This window comes from Dermacentor albipictus, chromosome 2, assembly GCF_038994185.2.
Source record: "Dermacentor albipictus isolate Rhodes 1998 colony chromosome 2, USDA_Dalb.pri_finalv2, whole genome shotgun sequence".
NCBI lineage: Eukaryota > Metazoa > Arthropoda > Arachnida > Ixodida > Ixodidae > Dermacentor > Dermacentor albipictus.
Window position 1 is genome coordinate 14,907,844 of NC_091822.1, and position 11,416 is coordinate 14,919,259.

Here is an 11,416-nt window from a genome sequence, read left to right on the forward strand (position 1 = left end):
CCTGAAATGGCACTGACGCAAAGGTGCAAGCACTTGTTTGCAACGTTGATTCACTGCTACAGGTAGGATACTTGACTATTTTCGACCTTCATAGGCAACTCCGCACTGTGACTCGTGTTGCATCCCAGAACATGTAGCCAGTAACGTATGTTGTGCTTTCAGAAGGTAAATACGGATATTGTGCATGGATAGAATGAGGCTAAAAACTGTTCAGTTTATTGAGGGTGAACCTCGCTATATGTGTAGTTAGCTGATCCGTGTGATAAGGTAGTCTGTATCTGATGACTGGCGCTTGTTTGTGCTGTCAGTACAGAGTGTGCTAGGTAGGGTTCAGGCCTGGGAACACTGCAGACACCCACTGTCCATGAGAATTCTCAAACCCCAATGAAACGCAAGAATAACCAATCGGACCAAATTGCGTTCCTTCCAGTAGGTTTTGAAATTTAGTGAGGGTTTTTTTTTAGCAATGTCACTTGTGTTAGTGTAACTGCGTGACTGAAACAAATTCAACGAGTTGTAATGGAATTGGCTGTGTGCACAGTATTGAATAGCGAAGTTGAATAGCAAGCTAGCGGCTCTGTGGCAAGGTCTAATGCTCCAAATCGAACTAGCGCCGTTTTCAGTTGCTTCTAAATATCTTGCGATCAAGTAAACTGACAAATCGCCAAACTAAATGAGAATCTTGCTTACAATGCTAAACTAAAACGTGCTATCAAAACGATATGTCGCCTTGCCGCATAACGTGTCAGGATCAACTTCAGACCTGAGCTATTGTTGCTGCTACCGATGCCTGTGGACAAAAGTGCATTAGCAAGAACGTTCCTGCTGTTTAAGGCATTAGTAACACTAATGCTGGACAGAAAACTAAACTAAACAAAATGAAACTTAGGCGTACATCACCAATTTATTAAACTGCCTGCCTAAACAATGAAAGCGGCTTGCTCTGCGACTTGAAACACAAGCGACTTAGAATCTATAAGAAAGCAATGCTGTACATGCTGCGAATAACAAAGTCATCACAAGTGAAGTGTTCCGAACAAACCACTATAGTGTCGGTCACCTTTTTTCCCAAACTGCAAGTTTCTTATCCTTGTCCCACACCTGCTACTTTCAGGAAACGATAAAATGATGAATTGCTGTTTTTCCACTGCGATGACATGGGCATAATGGTACTAAGCAAAATTATTTCGACATCATTTTTTTCTTTCTCGTGCTTGTGTGCAGTGGCATCGCAATGATTTGAGAACTACAAGGCAAGGTTGAGAACTTGTGACTGGACTTAGATCTGCTGGTTCTCTGCGTGGCCGCTAGAGGGCGAGAATTTAGTTGAAGTCGCAAATAAGGTGTCACCACGACATTGGTGCACTTTTCGAGCGAAAGAAACTCTTAAAAGGGTCAATTTACTAGCCTGTACAATTTTTCTCATGTCATGCACACATGTACATTGTAAGATTTGGAGTCGGGCTTGTAGGACGATCGGAGGAACTTGGGGCGACAGCAGTAGGCGAGCAGGATTTATTTACATTTGAAACGTGGGATACATTTACACAGTCTAGCGTGACACCCAAATGGAGCCCGCAAGACGAAGCATACAGCAAATGAGCACACAGCTCATGGGTACATTGACGAGCACAGAGCACGACGACGAGCACACTCTAGCAGCCGACAATCGCTGCTTATAAGCACTCCGTTCGACGTCATCGTTCGACGTCATCGCAGACTACACGCCTTTTTGGAGGAGGGCTCACACACACGTGCCGCACAGGTTTCAGTGCTCTCTCGAGGGCAGACGACCTTTGCAGCGCAGTCGTCGTGGTATCCATTGTCTGGCGTCCCCATAGTCAGCTGGTCACGCCCGACCCCAGCCGGTGCCGCTAAATTCCAGAGCTGCCTTTTTCCTGTAGTCGCCACGTGTGTCGGCAGACTGTGACGAATCCTGGGGCCCCTGCACCACAAAGCACCATTTTGCCAGGGTGGCTCCCCCTGCGGCAGAGAGATCATGACGACCATGTGCATTAGCCAACAATGCATGGGGCGCCAAACGTGGCCAGCCCTGCTGTCGTCACCGATCCTCCAAACGCGGCACATGGTCGGTTAGCGTTGTCGTCCTCGTTCGTTCTATGAAGGGCGCCGCCACCGCGGGGGGTCGGAGCACGTGCAGCGGGCTGAAATAGCTGGCACGTTGCCACCCCGGCCGCCCATTCCTAACAACATGTACAAATGGCATGTCATGACATGTCATTTATGTTATTTATTTATTTATTTACAAATACTGCAGCCCAGAAGGGCTATTGCAGGAGTGGGTGAATACAAATGCGAGAAAGAAAATCATTATACAAAGGAAGCATACGTGAGTAACATGACTAAGGGGAGCATTCAATGGCATCCCCAAATTCTCTATGTGGTAAACAATGGATGGAACCAGGCAGGTCATTCCAGAGTTCAATTGTCCGAGGAAAAAAACTATATTTAAAAGTGTTGGTGCGAGCAAAAAAGACGGATAAGTTTAAGTCATTGCTGTTTCTCGTGATTATGGGCGTTGCACGGGCCAGATATGTGTTAGGGGAAGCATAATGTGGAGAGTAAAATAGAGAGTGTAGAAGTTTCAGAGAATTAATGTGACGACGGTGGGAAAGAGGGGTTAAACCAAGCATATTCAGATGAGATGACGGTGAAAACATTCTATCATATCGGCGGTATATGAAACGAACCGCCTTTTTCTGAACAGATTCAATTTTGTGGATGTCCGAAATTTTGTAAGGGTTCCATATGGTAGACGCATATTCAAGAATAGGTCTTACAAGTGTTTTGTATGTGATGAGTTTAGTTTCTTTGGGGGCAGCACGTAGAGTTCGGGTTAGATAACCAAGTTTTTTTAGTCCTTTGTTGCAAGTTGTTAGAACATGTTCTGACCAGGATAATCTTGGAGTGAAAAGGAGGCCTAAATACTTATATTCATATGCGCGCTGCAGAAAAGTAGATTTATAGGAGTAGTTGAAATATGAGCAATTAGCATGCTTGTGAAAGGACATGGCGACTGTTTTCTTGAAGTTAATGTTCATTTGCCAGAGTTCGCACCATTCACAAAAACTTATAAAAGATTGATTCAGAGTTTTATGATCGTTAGGTGAGGAAATGACATTGTAGAGAACGCAGTCGTCAGCGTAAAGCCGAATTTTTACTGAAACAGAGCTTGGAATGTCGTTAATGTAAAGCAAAAAAAGCAATGGCCCTAAAATAGAACCTTGGGGCACACCGGAAGATACTGATGCGTCAGGAGAGTTGAATGAATTAAAAGAAACATACTGTGAACGATCATAAAGAAAACTACGGATCCAGTCAACGAGAAGAGGGTTATTAAGGATAGAGCTTAGTTTATGTAATAGTTTAGGATGTGGTACAGTATCAAATGCTTTGGAGAAATCAATGAAGAGTGCATCTAATTGATGACCTAAATCAAGAGCAGAAGCGATGTCATGTGTAAATTCAGTTAATTGAGTCACTGTGCTAAAACCACTACGAAATCCATGCTGAGCGCTGCATAAAATATTATTAGACTCGAGAAAAGTGATAATGTGTTTATAAATTATGTGTTCAAGGAGCTTGCATGCATGAGAAGTTAACGAAATGGGTCTATAATTTAGTAGAGATTGTTTCTGCCCAGATTTGAACAATGGAATGACTCTAGTCCGTTTCCATGAACAAGGAACTGTACAAGTGGATACAGATTTCTCAAAAATCATGGTGAGGTATTGACACGTCCAGAGCGCATAACGATGAAGGAACACATTGTTGACATTGTCTGGACTGCAGCCTTTTTTGGTGTCAAGATTTAAAATAAGGTTCAGGACTCCTTGCTTACATATTGTAACATTGTTAATTGCACGGGACATGTTAGTTGTCGTGGAGTAGGGAGGAATTACGCCATTGTCCTGTGTGAATACAGACTGAAAATATTCATTGAATGCTTTAGCAATAGGTCCAGGATCGCTTACTTCGGAATCATCTAATAGAAATGTCTGGGTGGTGTTCTTTATTAGCGAAATTGAGCTCCAAAATTTTCGTGGGTTATTTTTAACTAAGTTAGGTAGAGTGAACTGATAATAAAAGTTCTTAGCTGCATCCATTTTTTGACGGAGTTCTTCCTTCATAAAGCGGAACTGGACATTTGTTTCGGCATTCATGTGGCGCTTCCGATGTGCTCTGGCTACTCGACGCTTCAAATGCAGTATTTCCCTTGTCATCCAAGGAAGATCTAGATTTTTCTTTTTTGTTTTCAATGGCGCATAGCGCTCTATGCAAGTATGGACAATGTTTTCAAAATGGGATACTATAGCATTGATATCACTGGTAGTGCATAACTGGGAGAATCTGTCGAATGAAATGCTTAATGTATCAAGTATGGACGCATCATCTGCATGATTATAATCGTAAAAACTGGTATATTCATAGTGGCGCCTTGAAACTGAAAAATTAATAGTAGTAATAACAGCTTTGTGATTGGAAATACCGTCTGTAATCTCACACTCAAAGCCACTCGTAAAGAGCGGTGCACTTAGGAAAATCAAATCTAGTATGGAGGACTCTCTAGTAGGGTTAGATACAATTTGTTTCAATCCAAGGGATAGTGTAAATTCAAGCAACTCTCTAGAAAGAGGGACGTTATCACCAGTTTTCGATAATGAAGCCCACGAAACGTTAGGTACATTGAAGTCCCCCATGCAGATTAAATTTGAGGAGCCAAAACCGTGCTCTTGGATGAACGCGTTAAGGATCATTATTTCATTTGAGGTATGTCTAGGAGGTCGGTAAAACACACCAAAGATTACATTTGTTTTACCAATGTGCACCTTACACCAGACCGTCTCCATTTTAAGTGGGGATTGTAATACAGAAAACTGTAGGTCAGAGCGCAAAAACAAGGCAACGCCTCCGCCTCTGCCCGCATTCCTGTCTACTCTTATGACGTTATATCCTGGGGGAGGTACCTCGCAGTCAAGGATGTCGCTATGCAACCAGGTCTCAGTAACATCGATAACATGTGGGGAATGTGATGCCACCAAAGAGGAAAAGCTTGAATATTTGTTAGATAGGCTTCTTGCATTAAGATTTAATATACAAAGTTTATCGTACTTGTCATTGTTAAGTCAAGGATTGTTCCCCTGGGAGAGCGGTAAATGATGGTGAGTGGTGCGGTCAGGAGCTTTTACAAGAGAGTTGGAAACAACATCCCAATTGTAGAGCTGATTATCAACAAACGCATGGTCGTACCTGAGGTGTACCACTGAACCATTGTTACGGAATTCTGCTGTAGCGTCCCATAGTTTTTTACGGATGGATCGTACGTTTGAAGAAAAATCTTCAAATAATCGCCACTGAGACCCTTTTAGCTTATAGCCGTTCTTTAGAGCACTAATCTTTTCGCGAAAATCTAGGAGCTTCATAATGATGGGGCGAGGTCTCCCACCTCTAGGTCTGCCAAGCCTATGCAATCGCTCGATTTGAGGAAAATCAAGGTTTAGTACGTCAGTAAAAAAGTTCTTAACTTGCGATTGCAGCGATTCATTAGTGTCATGCTCAGATTCTGTCAGACCATAAAGAATAAGGTTGTTGCGACGCGAGCGATTTTCCAAATCATCGTTTTGGGAAGAAAGTGTGTTAATAGTGGATGACAGTTTCTGAATTTGGCTCTGTAGGTTATCGTAGTGGGCTGTGCTAACCGTGGGCGCCTGCTGCTCAAGATCAACTATGCGTTTTTCAATTGCCTCAAATCGAGCGTCGATAGATTTTCGCATGTCGGCTATATCTTTTGTTATCTTATTTTGCCCTGCAAGAAGCTGAGCGAACATTTCGGATATCATAGAGCCAGACTCATCTGTTTGAGTGGCGGAGCGTTTTGTAGGGCCCGGGTTTGTTTCAATATCGCCACTCAGTAGGAGGCTGCTCATACAGTAAACAAGATCAGCACATACAGAAATATATGCAGAAAGACGTTCGTGTGGGCAAGGCATCAGCAATAAGAAGCGGTTGTCAGATCGAATACAATAAGCGTCCTTAAGGTAACATACCTGCACGAAGAAGAGACAACGTTTGAACATCTGGCCTGTATTGCTGCTGCCTTGCCCACTGAAGCGATGAAGCTGCGGTGTGGCTTTTATATTGAACGGAGCCGGCGTCGTGACTCGCATTAGTGCACCATCCAGGCTGACGTCACCGATGGCAGAGGTCAGTATCTTGTCGAATCCAGCGGTGAACAGACCATGACTATCTTCCAGGGCGGAGATAGGGCAGTCATCGCGCGCATGCGGGAACATCAGGGCGTGATGACATGCGAGCGGTGATGCATCCAGGAAGGCCTTCGTAGTACACTCCGGGAAAGCAGCCAAGCCGGTGAAAAGCTGCACGAAGAAGAGACAACGTTTGAACATCTGGCCTGTATTGCTGCTGCCTTGCCCACTCATGCATGTTATGTAATTCTGGCATGACATGAATGACGTCATGTTTGCATCGAATCATGTCTGCATGTCATGCGTGCTTATACAAGTCACCGATGTTATGGAAGCGGCAGATTGCGAGGTTGCATTGAAGGTTAGGAAAAGACGACATCGTGTCCGTGAGGTGGGTTTCTTTGCATTGTGGAGGAACATTTGGCGTAACGTTAGACCATGTGATGGTCCTCGGCGAGTAGTAGTGTGAGCGGCGAAAGGAAAAGTAAGCACAGCTTTGCTCCCTTTGGGAACATATACGAAAGCGCATGGCATCCAAGACGAGCTTCGCGCACTGGTGGCAGTGAATGCTGAGAATTGTACCTTGTATGAGGCGTGTGGGCATGGAGGAAAGAAACAAATATGAGAGACCTTGACGTCGCATTTTGATGTCGGCAATGCAGCCATGTTGGTGTGCCGTCTGCCGTACCTACAATCAGCACGCTGGAGCGGATAAGCGGAGCTTTGAACTTGCATATCTACGAGCTGCCGGTAATATGTGCTATCAACGTTTGTCAGAACAGAGTGAGTGAGTGGGTAAAAACTTCATATAAAATAAATAAAATAAGGCACGATGCACTGGCACGAACGGCTCACTGAGCTTGGTCCAGAAGAGCCAATTGGCACTCCCGACCCTTGTCCGCAAGCCATGCCTCCCACTGCCTGTTCCTCATTAGTGGATGTTGGTGTATTGAGACTGTCTATGTGCGGAGGCCTCTTGGGGCACTGCCATCTGATGTGCTTTAGTGTGGGTGTTCATTGACGGCCACTCGTCAATGAGCCTCGTGGGGTGTATTGTGTGTAGCTCGTGTAGGTTGGGGTATGTATTCTTCTGAATACGACGCCAGTCCCTCTCCTGTTAGCTGTTTAAATTGTGGTGAGGATGTCCGAAACATCTTCGCTCCTGCCTTTGCTGTAGAAGGATGCCACGAGCATTCGTTGGAAGGTCGTTGCTGCGCCATGCCGTTGCTCGAACGTTCAATCCTCAAGCAATACGGTCTGCCCTCGCGTTTCCTGCCAGTCGTTTGTGTGCCGGACACCATATGATAGTACGGTGCCTTTCTAGTTGATTGCCTAAAATTTTGATTATTGATTGGGGTTCCAAACGGACGGCAAGCCGCTTGTGAGTCGGATAATATGACAGCCGAATTGGTTTGGCACTCGGTGTCCTGAATAGCCTAGGTGATGGCTGCAGCCTCTGCCACGCATGCCGAGGTGGTTTTTAAGGACGCCGTTGTTATGTTGTTCCGACAAGTAGAGACTATGGTGAAGGTGTCTGAGCTGGTTCGACTGGTATCCGTATAGTACACTCCCAGTCCCATGCCAAAGCATTTGTGAAGAGTCTTTACTCTTGCTCTGCGTCGTCCGGGAAGGTACTTGGGTTGCATCTTTGGGGGAATTGGGCCCACCGCAATGTGTGACAAACACTGTGGTCTCACTGTGCTGTTTCCTCTCCGCAAAACTGCGGTTTCAGGGGAATGTCTAACCTCGCCAATACTTCCCTGCCCTGAGTTGAAGAGCAAAGTCATTCTTTCTGAGCATATAACGTCTTGACGTGCAGGTGCGTAGAGGTAGAACACCCGCCTCGCGTGCAAGAGGTCCGTGGTTCGAATCCCGGAGCCGGCAATTTTCCACCGGATAAAAAAAAAAGAATCCGCGTGTTGATAAAATTGCACAAACAGGCCTGGAGTGTGGCCTGATCCCGGTGACCAGAACCGGTAACGCACTCCCTCACCAGAGCAGGATTGGCCACCCTGGTGCAGTACTTGGCGACAACCTCCTATATGAACACAACAATCAAACCCCGGCCCTCAGTCCCCAGCAGCTGCGAAGCAACTGACCACGGCGGCGGTCAGACCTGCAACGCAGCAGAGGGTGCTAAGAATCACTGGCTCCGGACAGGCCGCCAATGGAATATGAACCTGGCAACGTTTAACGCTAGAACGTTATCTAGTGAGGCGAGTCTAGCAGTGCTATTGGAGGAATTAGAGGGCACTAAATGGGATATAATAGGGCTCAGTGAAGTTAGGAGGCCAAAAGAAGCATATACAGTGCTAAAAAGCGGGCACGTCCTGTGCTACAGGGGCTTAGCGGAGAGAAGAGAACTAGGAGTCGGATTCCTGATTAATAAGAATATAGCTGGTAACATACAGGAATTCTATAGCATTAACGAGAGGGTGGCAGGTCTTGTTGTGAAACCTAATAAGAGGTACAAAATGAAGATTGTACAAGTCTACGCCCCTACATCCAGTCATGATGACCAGGAAGTCGAAAGCTTCTATGAAGATGTGGAATCGGCGATGGGTAGAGTGAAAACTAAATACACTATACTAATGGGCGACTTTAATGCCAAGGTAGGCAAGAAGCAGGCTGGAGACAAGGCAGTGGGGGAATATGGCATAGGCGCTAGGAATAGCAGGGGAGAGTTATTAGTAGAGTTTGCGGAACAGAATAATATGAGGATAATGAATACCTTCTTCCGCAAGCGGGATAGCCGAAAGTGGACGTGGAGGAGCCCGAACGGTGAGACTAGAAATGATATAGACTTCATACTCTGCGCTAACCCTGGCATCATACAAGATGTGGACGTGCTCGGCAAAGTGCGCTGCAGTGACCACAGGATGGTAAGAACTCGAATTAGCCTAGACCTGAGGAGGGAACGCAAGAAACTAGTACATAAGAAGCCGATTAATGAGTTAGCGGTAAGAGGGAAAATAGAAGAATTCCAGATCAACCTACAGAACAGGTATTCAGCTTTAACTCAGGAAGAGGACCTTAGTGTTGAAGCAATGAACGACAATCTTGTGGGCATCATTAAGGAGTGTGCAGTGGAAGTCGGTGGTAACTCCATTAGGCAGGATACCAGCAAACTATCGCAGGAGACGAAAGATCTGATCAAGAAACGCCAATGTATGAAAGCCTCTAACCCTACAGCTAGAATAGAACTGGCAGAACTTTCGAAGTTAATCAACAAGCGTAAGACAGCTGACATAAGGAAGTATAATATGGATAGAATGGAACATGCTCTGAGGAACGGAGGAAGCCTAAAAACAGTGAAGAAGAAACTAGGAATCGGCAAGAATCAGATGTATGCGTTAAGAGACAAAGCCGGCAATATCATTACTAATATGGATGAGATAGTTGAAGTGGCTGAGGAGTTCTATAGAGATTATACAGTACCAGTGGCACCCACGACGATAATGGAAGGGGAAATAGTCTAGAGGAATTCGAAATCCCAAAGGTAACGCCGGAAGAAGTAAAGAAAGCCTTGGGAGGTATGCAAAGGGGGAAGGCAGCTGGGGAGGATCAGGTAACAGCAGATTTGTTGAAGGATGGTGGACAGATTGTTCTAGAGAAACTGGCCACCCTGTATACGCAATGCCTCATAACCTCGAGCGTACCGGAATCTTGGAAGAACGCTAACATAATCCTAATTCATAAGAAAGGAGACGCCAAAGACTTGAAAAATTATAGACCGATCAGCTTACTGTCCGTTGCCTACAAACTATTTACTAAGGTAATCGCAAATAGAATCAGGAACACCTTAGACTTCTGTCAAGCAAAGGACCAGGCAGGATTCCGTAAAGGCTACTCAACAATAGATCATATTCACACTATCAATCAGGTGATAGAGAAATGTGCGGCATATAACCAACACTTATATATAGCTTTCATTGATTACGAGAAAGCGTTTGATTCTGTCGAAACCTCAGCAGTCATGGAGGCATTACGGAATCAGGGTGTAGACGAGCCGTATGTAAAAATACTGAAAGATATCTATAGCGGCTCCACAGCTACCGTAGTCCTCCATAAAGCAAGCAACAAAATCCCAATAAAGAAAGGCGTCAGGCAGGGAGATACGATCTCTCCAATGTTATTCACAGCATGTTTACAGGAGGTATTCAGAGACCTGGATTGGGAAGAATTGGGGATAAAAGTTAATGGAGAGTACCTTAGTAACTTGCGATTCGCTGATGATATTGCCTTGCTTAGTAACTCAGGGGACCAATTGCAATGCATGCTCACTGACCTGGAGAGGCAAAGCAGAAGAGTGGGTCTAAAAATGAATCTGCAGAAAACTAAAGTAATGTTTAACAGTCGCGGAAGATAACAGCAATTTACAATAGGCAGCGAGGCACTGGAAGTCATAAGGGAATACACCTGCTTGGGGCAGGTAGTGACGGCGGATCCGGATCATGAGACGGAAATAATCAGGAGAATAAGAATGGGCTGGGGTGCGTTTGGCAGGCATTCTCAGATCATGAACAGCAGGTTGCCATTATCCCTCAAGAGAAAAGTATATAATAGCTGTGTCTTACCAGTACTCACCTATGGGGCAGAAACCTGGAGGCTTACGAAAAGAGTTCTACTCAAATTGAGGACGACGCAACGAGCTATGGAAAGAAGAATGATAGGTGTAACGTTAAGGGATAAGAAAAGAGCAGATTGGGTCAGGGAACAAAAGCGAGTTAATGACATCTTAGTTGAAATCAAGAAAAAGAAATGGGCATGGGCAGGACATGTAATGAGGAGGGAAGATAACCGATGGTCATTAAGGGTTACGGACTGGATCCCAAGGGAAGGGAAGCGTAGCAGGGGGCGGCAGAAAGTTAGGTGGGCGGATGAGATTAAGAAGTTTGCAGGGACGGCGTGGCCACAATTAGTACATGACCGGGGTTGTTGGAGAAGTATGGGAGAGGCCTTTGCCCTGCAGTGGGCGTAACCAGGCTGCTGATGATGATGATTCTGATGATGATGATGATGAACGTCTTGACTGCTTGCTTGTTAAAAGTATTGTGCAGACCCAGTCCCTGAAAATCTCTCTCTGCGTGCTAGCGCATTCGGGAAGACCAAGAGCGGCTTTGAAGGCTTCTCTTATTATTAAGTTTGCCTGTGCGATCTCTTGGTTTGTCAAGGCCTGATACGGAAGG

The 11,416-nt window shown here is 45.3% G+C and overlaps 1 long non-coding RNA gene across 1 annotated transcript; it reads right to left on the bottom strand.

Annotated features, from left to right (window-relative positions):
* Positions 1 to 1,498: 1,498 nt before the first annotated feature.
* On the bottom strand, positions 1,499 to 6,449 carry LOC135910903 (uncharacterized). The gene is made up of 2 exons (XR_011511967.1): positions 6,069 to 6,449; positions 1,499 to 1,983 (listed from the first exon to the last, which is right to left on the bottom strand). It is a non-coding gene; the product is annotated as an uncharacterized lncRNA (long non-coding RNA).
* Between the last annotated feature and the right edge of the window lie 4,967 nt (positions 6,450 to 11,416).